This window comes from Protopterus annectens, chromosome 9.part0 (genome assembly GCF_019279795.1).
Source record: "Protopterus annectens isolate FY-2018-M chromosome 9.part0, PAN1.0, whole genome shotgun sequence".
Lineage (NCBI taxonomy): Eukaryota > Metazoa > Chordata > Ceratodontiformes > Protopteridae > Protopterus > Protopterus annectens.
In genome coordinates, this window is record NC_056743.1 from 858,334,301 (window position 1) to 858,360,933 (window position 26,633).

At 41.4% G+C, this 26,633-nt stretch overlaps 1 protein-coding gene across 1 annotated transcript in view; it reads left to right on the forward strand.

The window, feature by feature from the left end:
• The first annotated feature begins 14,183 nt into the window (after nt 1-14,183).
• SLC39A7 (solute carrier family 39 member 7) overlaps nt 14,184-26,633 on the forward strand; it is a 409,960-nt gene continuing 397,510 nt past the window's right edge. The window contains exon 1 of the mRNA XM_044083574.1: nt 14,184-14,385. The gene's annotated coding sequence lies outside the window, so the exon portion shown is untranslated. The remainder of the gene's footprint in view (nt 14,386-26,633) is intronic.

Here is a 26,633-nt window from a genome sequence, read left to right on the forward strand (position 1 = left end):
CCCCATTTGGTATGTAGCTCACTAGACACCTGCAACAACTGGAGAGGCCGCAAAAGTACCTCACAAAGAGGATCCTAGGCCTTAAACACTTGTCCTATATAGACAGACTCAAAAAACTCCAACTATTCTCTGTCTCATATTGCCTACTTAGAGGTGATCTCTGCTTGACTTACAAAGCCATGTCTGACCCAACTTTGTTAGAAATGCTACATCTAAAGAAATCCGAATCCCTCTGCACCACACGCTTCAGAGACCTCAACCTTATTACCACAATTAACAGAACATGCTGAAGGGACAGATTCATAACCCAGCAACGGCCCATGCTATGGAACAGACTTCCCATACACGTCAAGCAGAGCACCTCTCTCTTCAAGAGAAATCTTGATGAGTGGATGGGAAACAGAAAATTTACCCCGGGATAACTCCAGTGGCTTTACTTGATAGAGGCACTGGGAACTAAGGTCGGGTGGGCACTATGCCAGGATAATCCTATGGCTAGGCTTATAAAGGCCCCAGGGCCATTAGCCTAGTACACACCTATGAACCTATAATAATAGTTCCTTTATGACCCTCTGGTAAAATTTTAAAGGTCATTTGTATATGATTTTTAATCCTTAAGAAACTGAAAGGTGTGGAACCAACAGCCTCGAGAAGTCCACTGTTGCTAGACTGTAAGAAAAGTACTTACACTGTCTGAGTTTGTAAACACACACCATAACACAGTTAAGCTCAGAACTCATTTAACCTGCATGGCACTAAATCACACATGATTAAATATTCTAAAAGGTTAATGAAAAATAAAAAAAAAATTAAAGCATACTGTAATTTAGGCCTATTATTTAAGCAAACGTTCAAGGTTTCGAACGTCGCTTTGTCAACAGCTAAATGTTGAAATGGCAAAATCCCGAACAAACGGAACAGCGATTTTTTTTCCTAAGGAAAAAAAAATCAATGGGCTGTTTCTAGGACTTTGCAATTTCCTCCACTGTGGTACAATCCTGGAGTTGGTATATTTAACTAGGGGGGCAAAGCTCCCCACTTTATTTTGTATTTGGGCTTTTTTGCGGATCAGCAATTTTTTTTTTTCCTTAGGGAAAAAAATCACTGTTCTGTTTGTTCTGGATTTGGACTATTTAACATTTAGCTGTCGATAAAGAGACGTTTGAAACATTGAACGTTCGCTTATTTAATAGGGAAGCATATAGGCTAGCTGATAACTAATTTATCCTGTCTGGTATTAAATCAGACAACTAAATATCATAGAAAGCTAATGCAAAACTGAAAACATACTTTTTACATCTTTTATTGCACAAATGTAACCACAGGTGGGCACCAGTGAATAAATTACAAAAAAATTAGAATTGTTACGGACTTAAAATATATTCAATGCATGATCTGCACCTTACACCCCCTTTATTAGTTAAAAAGTATATTGTCAGCTACTGTGGAGTTTGTGGAGTGTATCCATATCTCTCCACTGTTTCTAAATTTTAGCAACATCCCTCCCTAATCTTAGCTCAAAATATTGTTCCCTAGTTTGTGGAGAGTGTTCATATCTCTCAGCTGTTTCTAAATTTTGGCAACATACCTAATCTTAGCTCAAACATTTGCTCCCTTTCTCTTAAAGTTGATTTTATTTTTATGAAAAGGTAATAGATTACAGTTAGTAAATACTGGTAATCATCAATACATCTACAGTTTTTCTTTAGAAAATACATATTAAATTATAGACTTTTTTCTATCAAATTTCTAAGTTAACAGTAACAGTATTTAAAAGCTGACCATACATTGGGGCCTTTTCCCCTTGACCTTGAGAGCTATGAGGGCAAGATCTATCTTTAATTGTTTTATGTAAATTACAAAAGTACCTTCTGTAGTGCCAGGGTAGAAAACTAATTTTAAAATGTGACATTTTTTTTTTTCTCATCTCAGAATGCTGGCACATTTGTAAAGCTGTGTTTGAGCTCTCTGAACTTTGGACTGTTTCCTAACATATACATATGTGTGACCTTCAGATATTTTTCTGTAAATGGAAAAAAATGGAGTGAAAAGAAAATACAAGTATGAAATTTGTAAATGAAGTGTAAAATGAAGCTTCTTTTCTTGTGTCAAAAAAGGTCATAAGAATGCAGTTGAAAGACTATGAAATGGGTCAGACACAAACAGTTAATACGGGAAAATCTCTTTTTTTTTTCTATTGTTTTCTGGGTGTGGGAAAGGACTGTTATAATTAGCCTGGTTCCAGAAAAACAGCTCTATTGCACGTGAGGGTGTGAATGTGGGAAAAATGTTTAATTACTGTTCCTTTCTGTGCAAACAGAAGTAATGAGCTAAAATAAATATTTGAGGAACCTGAGAGTGGCAGACAACTGGTATGCTTGGACCACAGACATAACTAGGGTGGTGACAGAACTACTGTGCCAGGACAAAAACTGTGGGGAATTGAGAAATTTCTACCAAACCTTCCTGGGAACTGTGTATGAAAACAGCAATTTGTTTTACAAGGCAATTGCTGTGGATAAGAGGCACTGGAAGGCACAGTAGTTCACAGAGAGAGAGTGCAGAGAAAGGGGCCTGGGAGCTAGGATGAAGACTCTGCTGAGTAAGTTATCTGTACTCCTAGTCTGGTTCTGGAAGTTGAAAGCTCACATCCAGGACATCAGGGCATATTCCTTTTATGCTTTTTTGAGGACATACTGCATTTAATGAGTTGGTTATTTGAACAGATTGATATGTACTTTTCTTTTTTTTTTGTTTAATTTAACCTGCTGGGTTTCGGTGGTATGGCACATTCGGTAGTACACTGGTTGGGATTCAAGCCCCTCCACTGTTAACCTGGTCTTCACATTTGGTGGCAAGTAGTGACATCTGTTTCAGCTTCTATACTTTTATGTAGATTTTATCTACATGTCATGACTGTGGCTGTTCTCGTAAAGAGTAATGGCAGGTGTTGGGCAGGGCTTGCTACTGCCCACTGTGTATGACTGGAGCATCACAACTAAGCCTGTTAAATTTAGCTCCTTAAGTATAATGGGCACTGACAGTGCAAGCCATGCCATACAGCCCTACCTCTAAGCACTGAAAATCACCGCACTGCCATTTATAAATCACAGCTGAGCTACAGGCTCAGAAAGAGAAGCACTTCCTTATTTTTCAGATTACAGTGTCTTCTTGCAGTAGATCCCATATAATTAATGGTAAGGATTATTTTTGCATGCTTAGCTCAATTAGTTAATAATACATATACCCTAAACAGTTTTCTTGTTTTGAATCTGATCACCATACAAAAGCCCTTGAGAAGGAGGTGTACCTAGACAAATATCTAGGCATGTAATTACCATAACATTTGAATACAGAATAGTACATAAACACTTCCTACTTCCAGTAGGACTGATTAATTGTACAAATCTATCTCACAATTTTCTTATGTTTGCTGCTTAAAAAGGGTAATGTTACTCATGGGTCCTCTTTCTTTAAACTATTGCTGCCATTGGTATAACAGTGATATAGTCTCGTTTCCAGTGTACTAAACTCTTTCAAAATTTTGTTTGACAAGGGTGTGATTCAGAAAATCATGTGAAGGGAGTAAATCAAACTTGAAAATAATGCACCTCCAAACATGGCCACCCTTAGGCATAGGCCAACTAAGCAGCCACCTAGGGTGCTACTCTTGCCTCTCTGGTAGTAGGGGAGCTTTACAGGCATTTGTTTATTTTTTATACTAAAGAAACTTGGGAGATTCTTTATTATAAAAAAATATATCAATTAATTAATGTAAAAGCACCCCTGTCACAGCAGTGCACTAGAGAGGAAGTCTTGTAGATTTGGTCAATCTGTAGGCTCCTGCCTGTACTGCACACGATCTACACGTCTAGGCAGAATGTGGGTGGGGCAGAACAGTAACTCATCAAATGCAAACCTGTGATAGTCTGGCGCATGAAGAAATCTCTGTGATGGCATGAGGTAAGTATTTTTTTAATACTGTTATTGGTAAGACAAACCAGATCTTTTGTATGGCTGGGGACTGGCTAGTCCTCATTTGTCACTAATTTTGCAGAATGTGCCTGATTTCTATCTAATATGCTTGCCTGTCCTATACCATACCTCTTAAGTGTCCCAATTTTTGTGGAATGTCCAGATTTTTGCCTCATATTTTTGGTCTGTTCTAGGTAAAAAATTGTGGTTTTGTTGTAAATCTTTAAGGACTAAAATCACTAAATTTGGCAGACATTTGAGTTTCAGACTTCATATTCATCACAAAAAAAAACATGCTAATGGAAAACCTGTTATTCTAGCAACTTTCTAAGTTTATAAGAGCAATTATTTAAAATCTGCCCCTGATCTAGGGCCTTTGTTGCCAGATTATTTTTGACTTTGTCCAAATTACTTGTGCATTCCTTTGGAATATTTCCTTTTTATTTTTTGATAAACCACTGAGGATGACACAGAGTCAAAAATACTGGACAGTGGGGTTCTGTGATTCTTCCTCAGAAAATGTTTGTTAATGCAAAAAAATGTTGTTCTACTAGCTAAACGAATTTGAGTAACAAAATACTGACCTGTCTGAGGGGGAATATGACTAACGGCTGTCTGTTGCTCTTTATTCTGACTTGGCAGGACTACTACGATTTGTGTAAAGGAACTTGGAATACTTTAATGCGTGGCTATTCTTTCCACGTAACAAAGCTGAAATACAGTCATTGACTACCATTTTTAGCTGTAAATGCTGGGTGTCAGTGAGAGCTGTCTGCAAAAAAGCAACTGACCCTCATTATTTTCTCAGTTTAAAGAGTCACTATCTTTTGGCTTTGCAGGACTATTGTGCATTTGCAGGATTAATGCAATTTATGTGAAGCAACCTAGAATACTTTAATGTGTGGCTACTGTATCCATCAAAGAAAGATGAAAAACAATACATGTCTGTCATTTTTAACTTATAAGCATTTTGTGTGTGTGTGGGGGGGGACTGTTTGTAGAAAGTAAACACTTCCCTTGTTGCTTTCTAAATCTAAACAGTTACTATTGTGCTTTGCAGTACTAGTGTGCATTTGCAGGATACTTGTGATGTGAAGCGACTTGGAATACTTTAATTTGTGGCTAGTGATTACATGGAACAAAGCAGAGAGTGTAGCAACTGCCTCATGTACACAGACAACCATCTACTACCAAGACCTAGGAACACAATTTGCGAGAGATACAATTACATTAGGAACCTAGAGTCTATGCTCTTTGCCTCACAAGCCAGTATATCTGGGACTGAGAAGGCTGTCAACACAATCACTACACCTCAAACACCACCCACGCCTACACAACACACACCCACATATGTGGAGGTCCTCAACAAAAACATACCCAAACAAAGAAGGCCTCCAAGGCAAAAACACATGCGATCGCCACAGCCCTCCACACCACATACCCCACATAGTTCACACACCTGTGTCTCATGGCTTAACCATAAACCCAACATATTAGTCATAGGAGACTCCATTGTGAGACACACACATGTGCATCTCACCAAGCTGGATAAGGAGAAAGTCACAGTTAGTTGTCTGCCAGGGGCCAGAATCCACCATATCACATAAGCACTCAAGTCTCTCAACAACAGGTACTGTTATGACTCTGTCATAGTTCATGTTGGCGTGAATGACTTGAGATGCATCTCCCTGCACTATATGAAGAGAGATGTGATTGAACTCGCTGAATATGTGTCCCAGGTGGGTATATACCTAGCTTTAAGCAACATTCTACCATCATCCAGAATGATGCCACAATGCAAACAGAAAATGATTGACTTTAACAATTGGCTTAGTTTCTGGTGTCATTCTAGGGGGATTCAGTACCTGACAGCCTGGGAGGACATGATTGACAGGACACTATGCTTTGCCAGAGATGGCCTGCATCTGTCTCACATGGGCTTCAGGCTTCTGGAAAGACTCTTACCTCCCCCATAGTGCCTTTTTTAGGAAAAGTGATGAGGTTAAAACTACCAACATAAAAATTTCAACAAAATACAAGGTCATGCTGCTAAATGCTTGGAGTCAAAACATGAAACTGCACTCATGCACTCATTGCAACCATTCTTAACCCTGGAAAATGCTGACATCTGCGCAGTCACAGAAACCTGGTTCAAAGCTGCGGAGAGCACTCCAGCTTTACCTGGTTACTCATCCCAGCATACATTCAGACCCAAACTGTTGGCAGTACAACCAAAGGAGGTGAAGTTTCAATATATATTACAGACATACACACCTCCAGGCTGGTCAAACAGTATGACGCACAGGAGACACTCCAGGTGCAGTTAACCATTGAGAAGACTCTTATACAAATCATAGCTAGCTACTGGCCCCAAATTTGGCTTAAGATGCCCAATCTGCCTATCTAGACCTCTTCAAATCTATCAAGATTCAACCCTTTAGCTGATCCTGGGTGACTTTAACTAGCCAAACATAGACTGGAAGAACTATTCTTGCCAGAACACAAATGCCCAGAGATTCCTCAATTTTGTCAATGCAAATGCTTTGGAACAGCTAGCCGATAACCTCACAAGATGTGATAATATCCTGTGTACTTGGTATGAACCAACTTGAGTAACCACTGCAACATCCCTGCTGTTGCATGCTCGCTGTAAGAACTAACCATAAAGCGGTCACTTTCAAAGTCACCCCCCCAGCTAGAGCCAAACAAAAAAAATTCTCCAAAGCTGATTAAGCCTCCTGAGGGATGCTATAAACAGCTACACAGTCTCCTCCCCCTCTCTAGGAACTACCAACAGTATCCAAAACTATACCAAAGCACTATACGAGTATTTATATAGATCCATGGAATCAGAAATACCCCAACAGGGCTAAAATCATCCTCTGCAAGGAAGAGTAAACCTGTCTGGTGGACATCTGCAATAAATCAATCTCTCCTTAGCCTAAACAAGCAAATAAAAGCACTAGTGAAATTCTCCAAAGCAAACTTCAAGTCCAAATTGGCCACATCTACTAGGACAATCATAAGGCCTTCTTCACATATGTCCGCAATCTCAAAGGAAGCACCCAGATCTGTTCAGAATTTTTGGTCAAGGATACCACATATACAAATGCTGTAGATATAGCAAACTTGCTGGCTGACAGATTCAGCGAAAATGTCACCCACCTGCCCCATCAGTAAATCAGGACATTCCCAGTAGCTGCCTCCTTCCCCTTATATCTAGGGAACAGATAATCACTGCTCTCTGAAAGGCAAAAAAATACAGCCTCCATGGGACCCGATAACATTCCAGACTGCATCCTACATGAACTCAGGCAGGAACCTGCAGCACCATTAGGCACCCTATTCAACCAAAGCCTGAGTACCGGCTTTCTCCCAGCTGAGTGGAGGACAGCCACTGTCATCCCTTTGCACAAAGGTGGAGCATCCACTGATCCGGGAAATTATAGACCCATCAGCCTAACTATCCTGATCTGCAAGGCCACAGAATGGTCATTACCTCATTAACAAGGATATTGGCAACCTCCAAACACTCAATCCCACACAGTTTGGTTAGAGGTCATGTCTGTTAAATTTGGTCAACTTCTTTGAGACAGTCACCAAAGCCATGGACAAGGGAAAATGGTGCACACTGCCTACCTTGACCTGGCCAAAGCTTTCGATACTATTCCCTACTCAGGCATAATAAATAAACTCTCTCAACTAGGCATCAATCCATATGTTACCACATGGGTAGCTAACTGGCTCACTGATAGAGCCCACCTAGTTAAAATAGGAGAAGCCACCTCAAGCAGTAGACCCATAATGAGTGGCATACCCCAGGGTTTGGTATTGGGGCCTCTGTTATTTAGGATATACTTTTCCGAGATTCAGGCCAAAACCAGTGGGCTATGGCTGACCAAGTCTGCAGATGACTGCAAGCTAGTAACTGTTATCAATTCCCCTAGTGATATGGACATCCTCCAAGCGGGTCTAACCCAAACAAATGACTGATGCCAGAAACATGGCCTCAAGCTGAATACCAAAAAATGGATCATTGTCCCCTTTGGGGAGAGTGATATCCCCAAAAATTATCACATTAATAACAATGTCCTAAGCACACAGTCGTGAGGGATTTTGCCACCTAGGTTGATAACAACCTGACTTTTGACCACCATGTTACTTCCATTGTATAAAAAGCTTTCTACATGGCCCACCTCATAAGTAAGGGTATCTCATCAAGGGGCAATGACGTCATAACATCCCTGTACTCTTCCTTTATAAGGCCCATTATTGAGTACAACACCCCATTCGGCATATACCTCACAAAGCACATGCAGCAGCTGGAGAGACCACAGAGGTTCCTCACCAGGAGAATCCAGGGCCTCAAAAACCTACCATACACAGATAGGCTAAAAGCCCTATCCCTCTACTCAGTTTCATACAGACTCCTCAGAGGTGACCTCTGTCTTGCATACAAGGTGATCTTGGACCCTGCCTTGATGGGACCGCTGCATATCCGCAAGTCAAGCTCCACACAAGTAACTGGCATGTGCAGCCTCAACCTGGTCTGTGACATCAATAGGACTTGTTGGCCGGACAGATGTGCCCCAGAGACTCCCCCCCATCTGTGGAAAATACTCCCTCTCCATGTCAAGCAGAGTACCTCTTTTTTAGTGCAACCTGCCTAACTGGATGGGAAATATAAAATACATCCCTGGGATTCCACCCATGTCCCTGCAGTAGAAAAACACTGGGTGCTGACTTGTCTAAACTCGTGGCTAGGCTCATAAGGGCTCCAGGGCCAATAGACTAGTAACTTCCTATGATCCTATAAGGCATAACTTACTTTAAACATCCCACATCATTTCCGTGCATGTTTAGGAGTGGCTTTGAACAACTGCTGATGAGAAAGGAATGCTCATACGCAGCAAGGGGGGTTCACTGTCCCCCTGCACCCACCACCATTTATATGCAGAATTGACTGTTACTAACACACTTTTAAAAACCTTGCAGTCCTGTCATATGGGAAGGGGGGTCAACGGAGCAGCAGCCACAACCAATGTACATTATACATCCTGTCTGCACAAAAGTAATGAAGGATGTGGCAAACTACAGGGCAGGATTACGGTTTGTTACTGCACACCCTTTGGGTGTTTAAAGTTAAGTTGTATCAAATTTGCAATATATGGTTGGCATTTTAGCTATAGCTGCTGGAGGGCTGTCAGAAGAAAGTAGGTGACCCTCTTGTTTTCTCAGTTTAAACAGGCAATATTCTGGCTTTACAGGAATAGTGTGCACTTGAAGTTTTACTGTGATTTATGTATAGCAACTAAGAATAGTTTAATGTGTTACTACAGTTTCCGAGAAAACAAAACAAATAAAATACGTTGTCATCATTTTTAGCTTTAACTACTGGATGGGAGTGGGAGCTGTCCACAGAAAATAACTGACCTTCTTTTTGTTTTTCTCACTTTAAAGAACCAACTGTCTTGCTTTGCTGTACTAGTGTGCATTGCCAGGAATAACATGATTTGTGTAGAGCAACTTGGAACACTTTAATGTGTGGCTACAGTTTGCATGAAAGTTCACAGAGCTACAACACATGGTCATCATTTTTATCATGGCTGTCTGAAGTGCAAACAGTAGTCACTATAGCTGCTGAGTGGGGATTGGAGCTGTCAGTTGAAAGTAAATGACCCAAAGGTCTTTTCTCAGTTTAAACAGTCACTATCAGATTTTCAGGAGTAGTGTACATTTTTCTGAAGTAAGATGGACTATTTAACTGGACATCTAACATATGCACAAATAAGTTACAATTGTTGGAGTGGTCTGTAGAGGAAAACGACTAGCCGCCTACTGTTGCTTGGTCATTACTCCAGCTTTGCAGGACTAATGTGAAATGTGCAAAATCTTCATGGAATACTATAACGTATGGCAACTGCTTGTGTGGAGCAATGAACTAAATTATTTGGTCAAATTCTTCTATCACAATCAGATGTCTGAACTGAACACAGAAGTGGCTGCAACTGCCTGGTGAGAGTGTAGGTTGTCTGGCCGAAAGTAACTGATCTTCCTGATTTCATCGGTTTAAAAAAGCATAAACTGCATTACAGATCAACCAGATCTTGAAAGGCTTTGTTGTCATGGTGGTCCCTATGCTCCAAGGCTAAAAGTTGATCTTAACAGTCTTCATAGTAGTGATCCTGTCCTCTAACCCACCTAGTCTAAAACCGGCCCTTCTAAGAAGGCACAATTAGGATTTTTTCAGGCCATCACTAGATCTCAAGCAGGTGGTAGTTTGTGTGAGGGGCAGGAGACAGTGTCCTTATTATTCAATTTTCTTCTTAAACCTCGATGTTATGCTCATGTCAGTCTAGCTTGTGTTGGTCTGGGAGCAGTAGGGTCATTATTTCTTGAACGTTCCTCACAAACTTCAGAGATGAGCACATATGGTTACTACTGCTTTTATAAGAGCAGTGTACTGTTTAGGAGAAACAAGTTGTAAACGTTATGGGAGATCATTTTTTTTATATTCCTCAGTCTAACATCAGATACGTACGCAGGTGGCTATCTTTTGTGGGAATATCAGAAACACTGTTTATATATGTCTGACAGCAACATATTGAAATAGGTTATGTTCCATTTTTTCTCTCCAGTTGCATCCCAGTCTGACAGAAATGTACTCAGATGGTGGCTGCCTTTCTGGGATGGGGTGAGGAAGCATGCCATATATATGTATGACAGCAGCAACTTAATATGTATATGACTGTGGTAACTTGTGCCTTCACTTTCATCCCAACCTAATACCAAATAAGGCTACACAGACACTGAATTTCTGGGGAGAAGAGAGACAGGTAAATTTCCCAGATATCTTTTATGTATCCTCGAAAGCATTTGTCTTTTCACTTTGCTAACCTTGAAAACATTTGTCTTCTCAGTTTACTGTGAACTGCTATTTTGCCAGTTTTGATTTTAAACACTGGATACTGCCCCCCCCAAGAAGAAATGACAATTTTTTCCTTAGATTTTTTGTTTGGGACATAAATCTAAAGGATGGAAAAAAGCTCAAAAATGCAACTCAGAGCATCTAGAATTCTTACGGCTTCTGGTGGCCTAGCAGTCCCCAGACTCTCAGTTTAATGCAGCTATTTTCTCCATGTGCAGTCGTTTTGTCATTTGAAATCTGTTAAAAGGATACAGGAAAAAGCAAAGTTGAAAAACAATGAAGGTCTTTTCTTTGTCATGATTTTTGTTTTAAGCCATCACTGGATCAAAAGTTTGATAAAAAAGTTCTAAAACACACCTCAAAACATTTAGAACAGTCATGTCTTCAGGTGGCCCAGAGATTAATGCAATTACTTCCTCAAAGTGTAGTCTTGGTAAGTTTGGATTTGCTGACAGGATGCAATAAGAAGCAAAGTTGAAGAAGAATAATAGATTTTCTTTCCTTACTTGTGATTTTTTTTCTGGGTATCACTGGATGAAATGTTGTTTAAAACAACTCTGAAATGCACCTCAGAACATCTTGAGCCCCCAGTGGCATGCAGTTGTTAATTTAAGATGTACTGAAAGGATGGAGGAAAAAGCCCCCAATGGCGTGCAGTTGTTGAACGGATGAAGGAAAGAGCAAAGTTGAAGAATAAGCCTGAATTTATTTCCTTAATTAGGAATTTTTTCAGGGCATCACTGCATCTCAAGCAGGTTGTTTAACTAAAAACTCTGAAATGTACCTCATTACATCTAGGACCCCTGTGGCTCCTGGAAGGCCTAGAGCACACCTCTCAACTTCTAAAATCAAGAAATTTGAGCAAAGCCATAAATAACAGGGGAACAAATGCCCCAAAATAGGGGCACTTTTTAAATATCGTACTTACAAACATTGAAAGTTAACAGAATAACACGTTTTGCATTAGCATGAATTTTCTGATGGGTATGAAGTATGGAACTCAAATTTGTCATTATTTTTCTGACTTCAAATCTCAACATTTTGCCAGAAAACCAAACTTTATGAGAAACAAAATGTAAGGCAAAAATCTGGACATGCTGCAAAAAACTGTAGAATACTATACTTCTCAAAGTGGATGAAGGATTACTAACTTCAAGAAGAAGGTTATGTCTTCTTGTGATAACCCCTGGGATGCACAGTAGCAAGTCCCACCACCCAGTAATATACATGAATAAGGAATGAATATTGATGGTGACATCTTCACCGGCCTCATGATTATTCATTGGGTATTTGGCACATTAGCTTGGGCGTGTACTTCAATACAATAATGTTGAAGAGAAAAAAGAAATGGAGCTTGTTATGATATGAAGGTTTTGATATTTAGAATAGTTGTAACAGTTAAAAGGACATATTTTCATAGTTGGCAATGCTATATGAGTAGGAGTGTCCTCTGCAGCAATTAGAGATTTAACTGTACTTGGCTGACATTTGTTTTGAGAACATAAAGCAATTTTTGGGACATACTGCTGTATGATGCTGTCGAGAGAGAGATAATTATCAGGCTTTTAAAGGAGATTGTGCACCATGCTAGTTATAATTACAGTTAGGTAATATGCCAGTACCGGCCATATTAAGTTCCTTTACGGCTAGACAGTGGTAGGGTCAACAGTGCTGGCTGACAGCCATTGTGGCAACTTTACAGTTTTAATAGCAATGAAATCTGGAGCAGCATAGAGCAGGAATGGCAGGAGTAGTATGGAAGCAATGTGTTCTCTAGACGCCTCAGTTACATAATTTTTGACAATGGTAGTAAGATTTCAGCTAATCAATAACACCATGTAATCCTGTTTCGTTTACAGTTTGACAATAAAAAAGGTAAATAGTATTTAGTTTTTTTTTTTTAGAACTTCTTGCTGTGAGGCGACAATGCTGTTACCCCACTGCACAGCCCAGGGTCTATATGCAAGGAGTGTGTTTGCACCACCTTCTGCATAGTAAAAAAATGTAGACATGATCCTTTACCTCAGTGGAAGTTGCACTGCGTTTTACAAAAGGCTATGCTACTCTTTGGGAAGACTTCGGCAAGGCACTGTACCAAACTGATGCAACAATGCTTTATAAAATCAACTGTAGAATGGGCAGTTTATGAATTTTCTGAAGTGACTCCACACTTAATAGATTACATCTGTTCTCAGCCATGATGTCAAGTTAGGGCTAACCCTAATGTCATTGGTGGCTGAAGGATGCTAGGGTTAGGACCAATACATGCATGATGTCATTGACAAATCTGCATGGCAGTCAATCATGCATTATTTGCACACAGCATTCCAGCCATTTAGTGTGTCAATCATATAGGCCATGCCCACTTCACAGTCCAATGGGGGGTTACTTCAATACAACACTGGATGATTACATTAATTATTATTGCAATAACAGACTATGTTGGGTGTGGTATACTTAAGCAATAACCCACGCCTGGGTGTGGGTAATGCTGGATTTACCCACAGCTGTTGTAGTTTGTTCACTCAGGCGATGAGCTCTTCCGTTCTCCACTGCTGCCTAACACACAAAAAAGTAAAGACATACTCATGCAAAAAGTCCGGGCGACTAGACCTTTTTCCATTAGTATAAATCGGATTTACAACAGGCACGCTGACCAATCAGCGTGCATGTTTTGGAATATTAATGGGAGTTATTGTATAATCTTGGATTTACAACATACACGCTGGTTGGGCTGGCCTATCAATGTGCTCCTTTCTGAATATTAGTGGCCAGTCACTGTTTTACAAGTCATTTAAAAATCATAATAATATTCAGAATCATCCACCCCAGGCAATGGTATTAGTTAAAGTAACACCAAATGTGTTGTGATGCATTTTTTTTTTTTAATTGGAGCATCAAACATGGGAGTTTTTAAATGAGAAAACTGGCTCACACTAAAGTACGTCTAAAATATGTACATACAGCTCCGAAGTGAAAATATAGCAGGTGAAAGGTATTCTAATTATCAGCACACGGAAACCATACGCAGCAGGCAAAGTGCACGCGTAGCAGCCAAGGACCCGACTATATAAATATGACTGAATACAACAGAAACGTAAACACGGAGGACAAATTAAAACCTTCTGTTTTAACAGATGTGCATACTAATAACTGAACCTGAAAGCCTGACACGCATTCGTCACTTCTGGAGAAACAATCTTCTACACATAGCTAAACTAAAAAAAAAAAAAAAAAAAGGCTTAATTCCACGTTTCAAGTCCGGTAGCAGGATTTATAGTACAGTACCACTCCAATCGCTGCTTACCCTCGGGGTAAATCAGAGCGCTTCACATAACTTGTTATTGTGAGAAAGTATCAACATCTCGCGGGCGTTGAATTCACAGGAATGCCACGTCTCTTACAGCTGACGTCAGGAGTGGACACTAAGAGGAAGAAAAGCCGGTGAGCTGCAAAAGTCGTGTGCAGAAATTAGGAGGCAGGTAGGTTTGGTACTATTGGCAAAGGTAATCATCAATTTAATTGGAGGTGTGAGTTGGTTGTATATTGTGAGTCTGAAAATGTGTTTATTTGCTTTCGTGGGCTAGGGAATCACTTGGACTTAAAGTTTAAGCAATTTGGGAATGGGTTTGGTCTAAGTCTCGGGGATCATAACACTATAATGTAACGTTTTTCTGCTGCGTACGGGATAAGCTACACAAAAAAATGGCATTTCTCAACCTCCTGTAAAGCTTATAAATGAGATCAAGAAAGAGAAACGCTCTTGTCCATTGAAAATAGCGATGATGAGTGGTATAAAGTCAAATGCCGACAATGAATGTATAGACTTCAAGCCTACGCTTTTTTACCATACAAGTCCTCTTAGAGATTTGCTTGTAAACAAGGGGAAATTAATAGAAATAACTGAACTGAATCACAACAACTCGGGTTGAATGCAGTTCCACTGCTTTGAAGAGGGAATGTTTCAGATTTAGTGTGTATAACTCAGGTCTGTATTACAAACATAGATAATCCATTACAAAAATATGCACTAACTGATCAGATCGGGCATGTAATGTATCGTTTTCTCGAGTAGTTTAGTAACGTTGATGTGGCAGCCCATCTTTGCAGGCAGTTTTCGAAATAAAGCAATATTGCAAAGAGGAAATGGGATCCTAAAGCAGTCAAGCCGTGTGATGAGGTTAAATGCGAAAGCAGTATGGTGCCGCTGGTTTGTATTATTTTCGTTCATTAGACTAATCGTTTTAAACTTGTAGTTTTCTAGGGATAACAAAAATAAATGCAGAGTAAAAAATGCGGAATACTAGCAGAGCCCTGATCAGAGATAGTAATTATGTTACATGTGCGTACACGTTTCTGTAGTGTGTATATGTGCAATCACATACAGTGTTACACTGTAGCATAGGAAACGTGTTTACTTGTAGTTTGCAGACAGTTTCTCTTATTGTGGAACAGAGGCCTAGTCATGCTTAATATTGTTAACTTAGGTTTTGAACCTGCCTCATCATGTAAGTCAGAGTTCTTTATAATTTGATGTCTTAGAACATGTTACACTTAACTGGAAGGACTTTCTTACGGTAAACTAACCTGGTGTTCAGGGACATGAAAAGGAATAATTAATCTTGGTTTGTGTCCACTGTAATCCTGTATTAATTTTAAAAAAATCATTAGTCTTTTTTCAGTAGCCTCTTTGGATGCAAGTAAGATTGTATTGCATAACCAATGAGAATATACGTGTTACAATTCCTATATATGACTAAAATGCAATAGTATTCTACAGAAGTAAGACCAAACGCATTACTAGTGAGTTAGCCACAGCCAGTTTGATAATATGCTTAGTAATACATGTAGAAGGTACATGCTAATGCATACAGTGAGTTTTTACTGGACTCTGGAGTAATAATTTTGGAGGGATGTTTTTCTAGATTAACATTTCTTATTGAAGTGCTAGTTTGTGATGTAACAAAGTGAAACTGAAGATTACTGACTCTCCAAACGTACTTTCCTTGAACATTCCTGTGGAGAAATCAGTCACTGGTGGCATGTCCACTCGAATCTCTTCCATTCAGGACTGTTATTGGTGCATTCTATAAAAGTCCGTCCCTCATTCTGAATTACTCCCACTCTGCCATGGTTTTTGGAAAATATGTTAAGTAATATTCTGAAAGAAGTAAATGAGACTTGTTTAGGATGTGTGGCACTTGACCTTAGAAACACAAAATTCTCTTGTTCTTATTGGGAGTTAGTGGTGATACTGGTCCTTCTTGTAAACAGTTCTGCAGTCTTGACAAGAGTGTGAAAATAAGCACATGTACTTTTTAAATTGAAATGAATTATCAGACCATTAACACATTTACTGTGTTGAAATGTGGGTTAGAGAACAAGTCGCCGACGTTATATTCAAGTTCTCCGCCAGTCTCTTTCTCGATTGCATAGATAACAAGAAGCACAATGAGAGGGATTGCCATGTGTGCATCAATGGACAGCCAGACAGAACTAAAAGAAAAGAAAATTAATCATATCTTAAACTTTTTCAGCAGTGCTGATGTCTATACATTCCTGTAAGTAGCTATTTAAAATTTTGTTTTACACCAAAATGACCCGAAGGAGAGCTGCTATCCTGGTTGATTTCAAGTTTTTTTTTTTTACCATCCAAATACAATTTTATTGGAACACCAAGTTCATTGTGGTGAAAAGAGCATTTACTTTATAATATTTCTGCTTCAAGTTGTAGTAAAAGTACTGTGGTTTCCTACTGTTTGTCTGTATTTGGTAAGAGTGTCTGTGCTTTTGGAAGGGCAACTTTTGATTATCTGTACTAATGGAAATTTCCTACATGATGTTGTCTTGGGGGGGGGGGCACAGTGGCACAGCAGATGGTGTTGTCAGCTCACAGCAAGAGGTTCACTTGTTCGATTCTTGGCTGAGGTGCTTTCTGTATGGAGTCCGTGTGTCCTGCCTGTGGTAGTGTGGGTTTCCTCCAGGTGCTCAGGTTTCTTCCCACATTAAAAGATATGCAGCAGTAGTTGGATTGGATGCCCCTAATTGGCCATAGTTTTGTGTGTGTGTGGCATGGAAGAACTGCAGCAGCGTTAGCCACCTGGCCTTGTAGACCTTTGCTCTAGATGATTGTCACTGTTGAAGTGACACCCTGACCCCATGTGCAAAAATTGGAAAAAGGGGAGATGGATGTATTTTGAGTTGCATTGAAGTTTTATGGTTGGAGTTGCTTATTCAGTGCTGTTTCAGATTCTGACCTGCAGTTGCAAACCACATTTTTGGCCTGATGCATAAACATGGGTATCAGTGACATGTAAAACACACACCAAACAATTAACTACATTCAGTACCTAGGGTTTGAGTCTTTTTTTGACACTGGAACTAGAATTGGTGATTTGCTTTATTAAGGTCACAAAATTCTGCTATGCAGCGAACACTCCTAAGTGATGTGACAGTTACTAGAAGGAAATAATGCATTAATTCACAAAAAGGCAGACTAGTTTGTTTGTAAACACAGTCAGACAGGTAAGGGCAAGACTGCAACCAAAGTCTTATTTTCATTGTATGTGGTACTCTTGGGGTTGGACTAAATGGAGAAAATTTGTCTTTTATTGGAGTAGCATTTTTAGACAGGTTATAAATGGGTGTGTGTAATATATATATATATATATATATATATATATATATATATATATATATATATATAATACACTTGATTCTATATTTTAGTAGTATTGGTCATTGGAGTTGTCGGTTTTGACTTCATGTGTACAGTAACTAGTTTATTTAAATTATTTTAGATAACTTGGTTGCGACATGCTTGAAAATTGTAACTAGTGTCATTTATATTTTGAGTGAGCTGTCAGTATGACATTATGTCAAAAACTTGTAAGAAAACAGGAGGGTTACTAGTATTCACATTTATCAGGTGTGCCTCTAACTGGCATCATAACTTGTATTATTGGCCTTTGAGATTAAATTTGAAGGTGGAGCATAATTTGTTTTAGCAATGTTTTTGGCTTTCGTGCATCATAGCTACATTTGTAATGCTGCATTGTTAGTCCATAACTGTACCCATTTTGTTTGTGAAAATTAAATAATTCTTTGGTAGCTTTGCTTCTTTTAAATTGCAGTTGGATGTGGATGCCTTTGAAATGTCATCTCTTAATAGCTACTGTTTCATATGTTAATGTCATACTATAAGACATGCTAATTTACTCACTTCAGTTTTTGATAAAGGACGTCTGTCAGAGGTATAAATTAAAGCACTAATAGTTTGGTTTATTAATTGTTTTATGCACATTTTTCCTTGTGTTCTTGTTTCTACGTAGAACATCCAACAACTGGTGTTCTTGCAAGAAGGTAAAAGATAAGGCAGGATGACGCCCACATATTGAGTATCATCTCTGCTGTGGAGATACTGAGGGACAATTCATGGGGCCTTAAAATACTTTTGCTCAGCATGTTTGTTAGACAGGTGAACACTTCTGGAAATATAGACTGACAATGATCATGTTTTCTGTCATGACAGACTTCTCTGAGACCTGCAGAGCCTGTGTGCATAAGGGAGAGGTGTGAAAGCCTCCTTGCTTGATGTACCACAGTACTGATATGAAGCCTTGATTATTCCTGGAACTGGAAAATATGCCGTGTTGCAATGGCAGTATTTTCCACACCCCAAGCAAAAGACCAACTTGCCATTGTAAATGTTTTTGTTTGATGCAAATGTCTTGATTAGGATATGTGTGTGATCGATGTCCTAAAAACCATTGAATCTTATGGGTCTACTGTAGTATCATTCAGGAATCTAGTATGTGGTGGCATCACACTTGCTGCTTCCGTGAGTCCAGAGTCAGACTAGCAAGAACCTGGTTATTGGACGGAAGGATAGAAACTATGGAGAAGATGATTGAAAATCCTTTCTTGTGGTAAAAAGGCATAGCATATAGCATGTTGTGGTGTTGAAGGAACAACTGTTAATGATTGATAAATAAATGATGGCATGGTGTTTGATAAGACTTTTCATTCCCTGATCTCTGAGTTTGCCCATAGCCTTCAGTCTGTATTCTGTACAAAATTAGACTGCCTCAGTTGATGTATTAGCAGGAATGAGATTGTATTAGCATATACTTTATAAACACTTTGAGAGTGGAAGTAAGACTGAAGGGTAGAGTTTTGAACTGATACTTACGACTGATGAAAAAAAATACTTGCCCAGCAAGTGGAAGAAAATAAGGACCCTTAAAAATGGGCAACTGTTTAATTTCATTTTCTTTAAATAGATTTTAAAATTCACCCTGTTAACATTTTTATACTCTATTCCGACTCTTCTATGTCCACACCTTTCATCCTCTGCAACATGATCTAGTATGTAGAAAAATAAATGTCTTAAAGTTACTATAGCCAATGTTATGTCTGTATAACACATTCACACAGCTTTTTTGTGGCATAACCATGTTGATACATTCTGTTTAATTTTCTTTCAGTCGTCCCTTTGTGAAATCCCTTACATGTTAAACATTCTGTGGCATAAAACACATTCTGAAGCACAGGTGAAAAAACACTTATCACATCCCCCACACCCATGCACAAAACCTCTTCTACCGATTCATTTTTAGAATGGATTATCACAAACACCCCTAACCTTTACCATAACCACTCAAGGTGTCAGGTAAGGTAAAGGGATCATCTTCACATTCAAAGATATTCTCTTCAATCACCTAAAAATAGAAGTTATGTTCTTACCATAACGTTCCATGTTAGTTGTCTTCTTCTCGCCTTCTTCTTGCTGGATGGGATCGGAGCCTACCTCGGCTCCGACTCGGCCACTCTAAAAGCTCGAGAGTTGGTTCCACCGGCTCGAGGCTCCCCTTATATCCCACAATGCTAGGCGAGAGTTACCTCAGATCTCGTTTGTAAGCTAACCCCAGCTTATAATAGTAACAGAATAACTCTAAAACAGAGTCCACCTCTAACAACAGGAAGAAAGAAGGGTGACCTACATCCTGATCCAGGAAATATGCAGAGCAGCATATGCCTAAGAAAGAGGTGGTAGAAAGAGAGGTCACGATCACAACTCCTCTAGGTCTGTCCAGGCCAGGGGGAAGGAGGGTGGGACGCAAGAAGAAGGTGAGAAGAAGACAACTAACATGGAACGTTATGGTAAGAACATAACTTCTATATGTTAAGTTGTCTATCTCGCCTTCATTCTTGCTGGATGGGACCGCGTCCCTAGCACCTTGTCCCGGGTGGCCTAACGGAACAGACTCCTGAGAACAGTGGAACCAAAATTAGCTCTATGCCTAGAAGCTAAATCCAACTTATAATGAGAAATAAAAGTGTGAGGAGTAGCCCAAGTAGCCGCTGCACAAATGGTGTCAATAGGCAGTCTGTCTTGGAAGGCTAAAGAAGTAGCCAAAGCTCTGGTGGAATGGGCTTTAGGTTTATTAGGCAAGTTTTGTTGTCTAATTTCATATACCAGGGAAATCAAAGATGTTAGCCATCTGGATAATGATACCTTTGAAACTGAAAGTCCCTTTCTGCTTTCGCATAGGAGACAAACAGCTGATCAGATTTTCTGAATTGTTTCGTCCTATCCAAGTAGTACCTTAATTGACGATGAACATCCAGGCAGTGTAATTTTTGTTCAGACCTATTTGAATACTCTGGGAAAAAGACAGGGAGGTCAATGCTTTGGTTTAGATTTGATGTTGAAACCACCTTAGGCAAAAAGGACGGGTTAGTTCGTAAGGAAACTCTGTCCTTATGGAACAAAAGATAAGGAGAACGACAACTGAGTGCTTGAAGTTCTGAAATTCTTCTAGCTGATGTGATAGCCACCAGAAAGAGAGTTTTCCATGATAATAATTTCAAGGAACATGAAGCTGCAGGTTCGAAAGGGGAAAGAATCAAAGAAGCAAGAACTAAATTTAGGTCCCAAGGAGAAGGAGGATTTCTTATAGGAGGTCTGAGAAGAAAAACTCCTTTCAAAAAGGCTTTGCAAAGTTTGTGGGACATTAGGGCAGATTCAGAAATACCCACATGGAAATTAGAAATAGCTGCCAATTGAACCTTAAGAGTAGATGGAGATGAACCTGCATGGAAGAGTTCAGCTAGAAAATCAAGGACTAGTTGGATGGAAGCGGTGAAAGGATCTATGTCCTTTCTTTGTGCCCAATATGAGAAGCGTTTCCACTTACTCAAATAAATCTTTCGAGTGGAAGATTTATGGAAAGCTATCAATATATCTCTAACAGAGTGAGATAATTGAGGAAGCCTGGCTACGGTTGGAACTGGAGGAACCAAGCAGTGAGGTTCAGAGAGGGGAGGGAGCGATGAAACTGACCCGACTGGTGGATCAAAAGATCTGGAACTAGGTCCAGATTCCACGGTCGCTCCAAAAGAAATCGATGTAGAAAGGGGAACCACACTTGTCGAGGCCAGTAAGGAGCAATGAGGATCAATGAGGCCTTCTGAGCGATAGCTTTCTGTATTACTTGAGAGATCAGTGGGAAAGGAGGAAATGCATACAGAAGTCCCCGGGGCCAAACTTGGACTAGAGCGTCCCTGCTGGGTTGGCCTGGTAAAGGGAATAGAGTGAAATATTCTCTGCACTTGCTGTTTTGGGGAGTAGCAAAAAGATCGCAGCAAGGCTGACCCCACTTGAGAAAGATTTCTCTCACTACAGAGTCTTTCAGAGACCACTCGTGAGGCATGAGTATAGCTCTGCTCAACTTGTCCGCAATGTGATTGGACTTCCCGGGGATGTGCGTTGCTATCAGAAAACGCTGAGAAGAAATCGCCCATTGCCACAGTCTGAGTGCTTCTCGACACAGGGGGTATGATCTGGTTCCGCCTTGTTTGTTGATGTACCACACTACAGACATATTGTCTGTCTGGATTGCAATCGTTCCCAAGGGAAGAGAGTCTTGAAGGGCTTGCAACGCTAAAAGCACTGCTCTCATCTCCAGAACATTTATGTGCAAGTGGCATTCGTTTGGTTGCCATGTGCCCTGGACTGTCCTGCCCTGATAATGCCCCCCCCACCCGATCAGGGAGGCATCCGTTGTCAGAGTAGCAACCGGAGGAGGTGGAACAAATGGTCTTCCCGACAGGAGCTTGGGGGGAAGACATCCACCACATGAGATGCTTTTTGCACGCTTGCGTGATCATAATGGTGTGAGACATTGGAAGTTCCTGGTATGACCATTGAGTAAAAAGCATCCACTGAAGGATCCGCATGTGGTATCTGGCCAATGGAAGGAGAGGTATGTGCGCTGCCATGATTCCCAACACCTTTAGAACTAACCTGGCTTTGACTCTGTTGTCGTTGAGAAGAAGTGACACCAATTTGTGAATGTCTGATATCCTTTGGTTCGTTAGCCTTGCAGACATGTTTATAGTATCTAAATTTGCGCCTATGTAGGTAATAGTACGACAAGGCGACAAAACAGACTTTTCGCAATTTATTGAAATACCCAGTTTTTGACAAACGCGAAAAGTATAATCTCTGGCCATCAGAAGGAGATGCTTGGTGGGAGCTGTGAGAAGCCAGTCGTCCAAATATGGAAACACCTGGAATCCTTGTCGTCTCAGGTGAGAAGCTACCACTGCCATGCATTTGGTAAACACCCGGGGGGCAGTGGTGAGACCAAAGGGCAGGGCCCTGAACTGAAAATGACTGGTTCCCAGCCTGAAGCGGAGGAATCTTCTGGAGCGTCTGTTCATTTTTATGTGATAGTACGCATCCCGAAGGTCTATAGAGCACATCCAGTTTCCTTTGCCCAAAAGGGGAAGAATGGATTGCAGCGTGACCATCTGAAATCTTGTTTCCTTGACTGATTTGCTCAAGACACTGAGATCCAAAATCGGTCTCCAGTCCCCTGTTTTCTTTGGAACTAAAAAGAACCTTGAGTAGATTCCGGATCCTTGTTGGTCTGCTGGCACTGACTGAATTGCTCTTTTTGCAAGCAGTTTTGAAATTTCCAAAACTGCTATATCCCTTTGAGCGAGTGGAACATCTGGAAGGGATTTTTGACTGATTTGGAAAACGAAGAAAGGGGATAGAATAGCCTTCGGAAATGATGGACTGTACCCATTTGTCTTGAGTCAGGGATAGCCAGGCTTCTGGGTACAGTGACAATCTCCCCCCGACTGCCTCCGAAGATGGGCAGTCGGGCAACACCTCAGGGATGCTGAAAGGGCTTGTCAGGAAAGGCTTCCGATTGCCCTGGTTCTGCGGACCCCCCCTGCCCCTAGGGCGACGTCTACCATTGTTATTCCCACCTCTGCCTTTGGTAGGAAAACAACTCTGTGCGTCAGGCGAAGTCCCTTGAGATTGTTTACGGAACCACATCTTCCCACCCTTCTGGCCTTTGGGGTAAGGTCTAGAAGGAGTCGAAAAACGGACTCCGACGGCAGAAAGGGTCTTGCCATCAGTCTCGCACCTAGTCAGGGTTTCTTTCACTTGAAGACCAAAGAGAGATGATCCATCAAAAGGGGAGTTCGTGAAAGACGTCTTGAAAGGGTCCGCAAAATTGCATAGCCGCATCCAGGCGTGCCTACGTAAGGCTACACCTGTCCCTGCGGCTCTGCTCGCTCCATCGGCCGCATAAGAGAGGAGGCGCATGGAGGAGTTAGATATGGAATTAAGGGTAGCCAGCTGCGTGTTCATTTTTCTTGGAAACCCGCAGCTGTAGGATCCTTTAACATTTCACTCGCTTCCTTGATCAAGTCCCTTTGAAGACGAGTGAAATGGCACAGGTAATTCAGCGAACGCATGGTAAATGTCGCTGAGGAGAACATCCGCTTCCGCACCTATCCATGGACCTAGATTCCTTGTTAGGTGGATGGACAGGCACTGAAGGATCAGCCAGTTCCTTCTTTGTGGCAGCAGCTACCACCATAGCATCCACAGAAACTCCTTTTGATAAAAATTGCTTGTCTGATGGAGCTGTGATGAATTTAGAGGGTCTCCTGGGAGTGGGGTCCACTGAATCAGGAGCCGTCCATGCCTTCTTAGCAACCACCTGCATGAGGGGGGCGATGGTGGGGGACACCCAGGAGGTGGAAGAGCGAGAGCCAAACGCCACAAGATACACAGATTCGTCCTCCGAAGGGTTGAGGGCTGGCCAATTTCCCCTCTGTTTCAGGATCTCCAGAATGTCTGCAAATGAGACATCTTCAGAAGGGGAACGGGGGGAACCCTCAGAATCATCCAGATCTGTGTCTGACGTGATAGACTCAGGTGAGTCAATGTGTTTCCTCTTGCACTTCCTCTTCCGAGGGGGCTCTTCTGCCAAATCAGGAGAGGCCTCGGAAGAGGATGAAATCCCCACAGGGAGCTCCTGAGGAGCTGGCTCTCTGCGGTCCGGGATGAGGGAGTGAGTCGACTTACCCTGAGGCAGCATAGAGGGAGGGGCGGACGGAGCCGACTGTGGAGTAGAGCCAGGCTCTAACACACTCCGCATGACCTCGAATGCACCCCTGTCAGGCAGAGCCAGAGGTCCCCGCTCCGAGGAGCTAAGAACCCCCCTCGGCACCGACAGTGATGGCTCCGAGGTCGATGTCGGAGCCGAACTCACCAGCGCCGAAGCTCCGAGAGGGAGAGGGGGGTCGGACAAGGGTCCGATGCCACTCACCCCCTCGGAGCCGAGGGAAGTCCGGCGCCGAGATTCCTCCAAAGAAGAAAACGGAGCCGAAGACAATTGTCTCGGCTCGGTAATCACAGTCTCGGTTCCGACGACCCGGCTCGAACTCAAAGAGTCGAAGGAGGAAAGAGTTGATGGACCGGGGCAGGCACCGACTGATGAGTCGGGCTCTGAAGCATCTGGGCTAGTGCCTCGGACTTAAGTAGTCGACTCACCACCCTCTGAAGGTCATGATCGGACAGCCTCGATGACCTAGAGGAATGAGACCTTTGGCTCTGTTCAGATAGCAAGGGAGATCCTGGAGCCGAATGAACGGAGCCAAGAGAAGGTGACCTAGACCTCTTTCTAGTTGTCGGCTCCGAAGGTCTGGTCGGAGCCGACACGGGTACCTCAATAACCTCGGCTCCGGCTGGAGCCGAGGGAGCCACAGAAACTGTGGACTGAGACTTATCGGCTCCAGCCGGAGCCGATAAAGGCAAAGGTTGAACAACCTGAGGTCTCGGCTCAGAAGCCGGAGCCGAAGACCTCGATGCCTTAGAGGGCTTCCCTGTTGAAACTGACAGGGAATCCTCTGGCTTCAATAAGCCTCTCAGAATTAACTTGTTTTTTCTTTCCTGCAGGACCCTGGGGCTGAAGCCATGGCACACAGCACAGGAGTCCTGCAGGTGCAAACAGACAATAGACACAAGAAGTGTGAGCGTCTGTCAGAGACATTTTCTGACAGCACGCATCACACTTCTTGAATCGAGACCTTTGCTTCTTTAGACATTTCCTAACTGACAGGTGTACACAAACACACACCCAAACACACAAGTTATACCCTGTCAGGAAAAATAATAATTTTAGTAGTGATACTAGAATTTAAAGTACAATAAAATTAAAGTAAACTACACAAACACTCCACTAGGGAAGGAAGGCCTAAGGCCCAAGGAAGAACCAAAGGTTCTTTAGTAAAGAAACGGGAAAAATTAGGGTCGGGGATAAAGTTTTGTGATATACACTAACTAAGAAGAATTTAACTTCAAAAGGGGTAAAAAGAGTAACTTTTAGAAGAAAAAGCTAACACTCACCAGGAACCGGTAGAAGCAACCAACCTCGAAGCTGTAGCGGCAAACGAGATCTGGGGTAACTCTCGCCTAGCATTGTGGGATATAAGGGGAGCCTCGAGCCGGTGGAACCAACTCTCGAGCTTTTAGAGTGGCCGAGTCGGAGCCGAGGTCGGCTCCGATCCCATCCAGCAAGAATGAAGGCGAGATAGACAACTTAACATCACACTCATACAGGCTGTTGTAAACTTTCAAACTTTAATGTCAATATGTTTAACTCCGCATTATCTAACATTAACCATTCTTTCCTCCAGCAGCTCCCTCTTAATGATGCTGTGCAACAATTTAATGACATATTCCTTGATAGTCTTGACTTCCTTGGCCCCACTAGGCAAATTAGAATTAAAGCTAATTATGCCCCTTGGCTGTCCAAAGAAACTCTATCCCTTATGCATAAAAGAAATAGCATTTGGAAAGCTTGGGTTAAAACCAAAATCATCAGCTGTGCACCAAAACTATATAGAGAACTCGGGGAATCGTTCAAAAAAAACTGATTAACAAAGATAAGAAAAACTTTTACAATTCACCCCAATTTAACAGAAAATCTAACCCACAAAAATTCTGGTCTACCATAAACAAAATTCTACACCCTGGAAATCCTTCCATACCCACCTCTTTCCCAAATAATACCCCACTAGAAACTGCCATCCTTCTTAAGTACTTCATAGATAAGATCCAAACACTTACTCACACCTACTATAACTCTGACCACCCTCCTACCTCTTCTAACACACACAACAGAAACCCTTTCTCCCTTAAACCTGTCTCTGCTGCTTACATTAAATCTCTCTTGCACAAACTTAAATTCTGCTGTCCCTCTGCAGACAACCTACTTACCATCTTCCTCAAACTAGCTGCTGAATCCTTAGCTTATCCTGTATCTCTGCTAATTAATAGACCATTTCAAGAAGCCACAGTCCCAGATATCTGGAAATCCTTCTACACTGTACCACTACATAAAGGCGGCAATTCTAC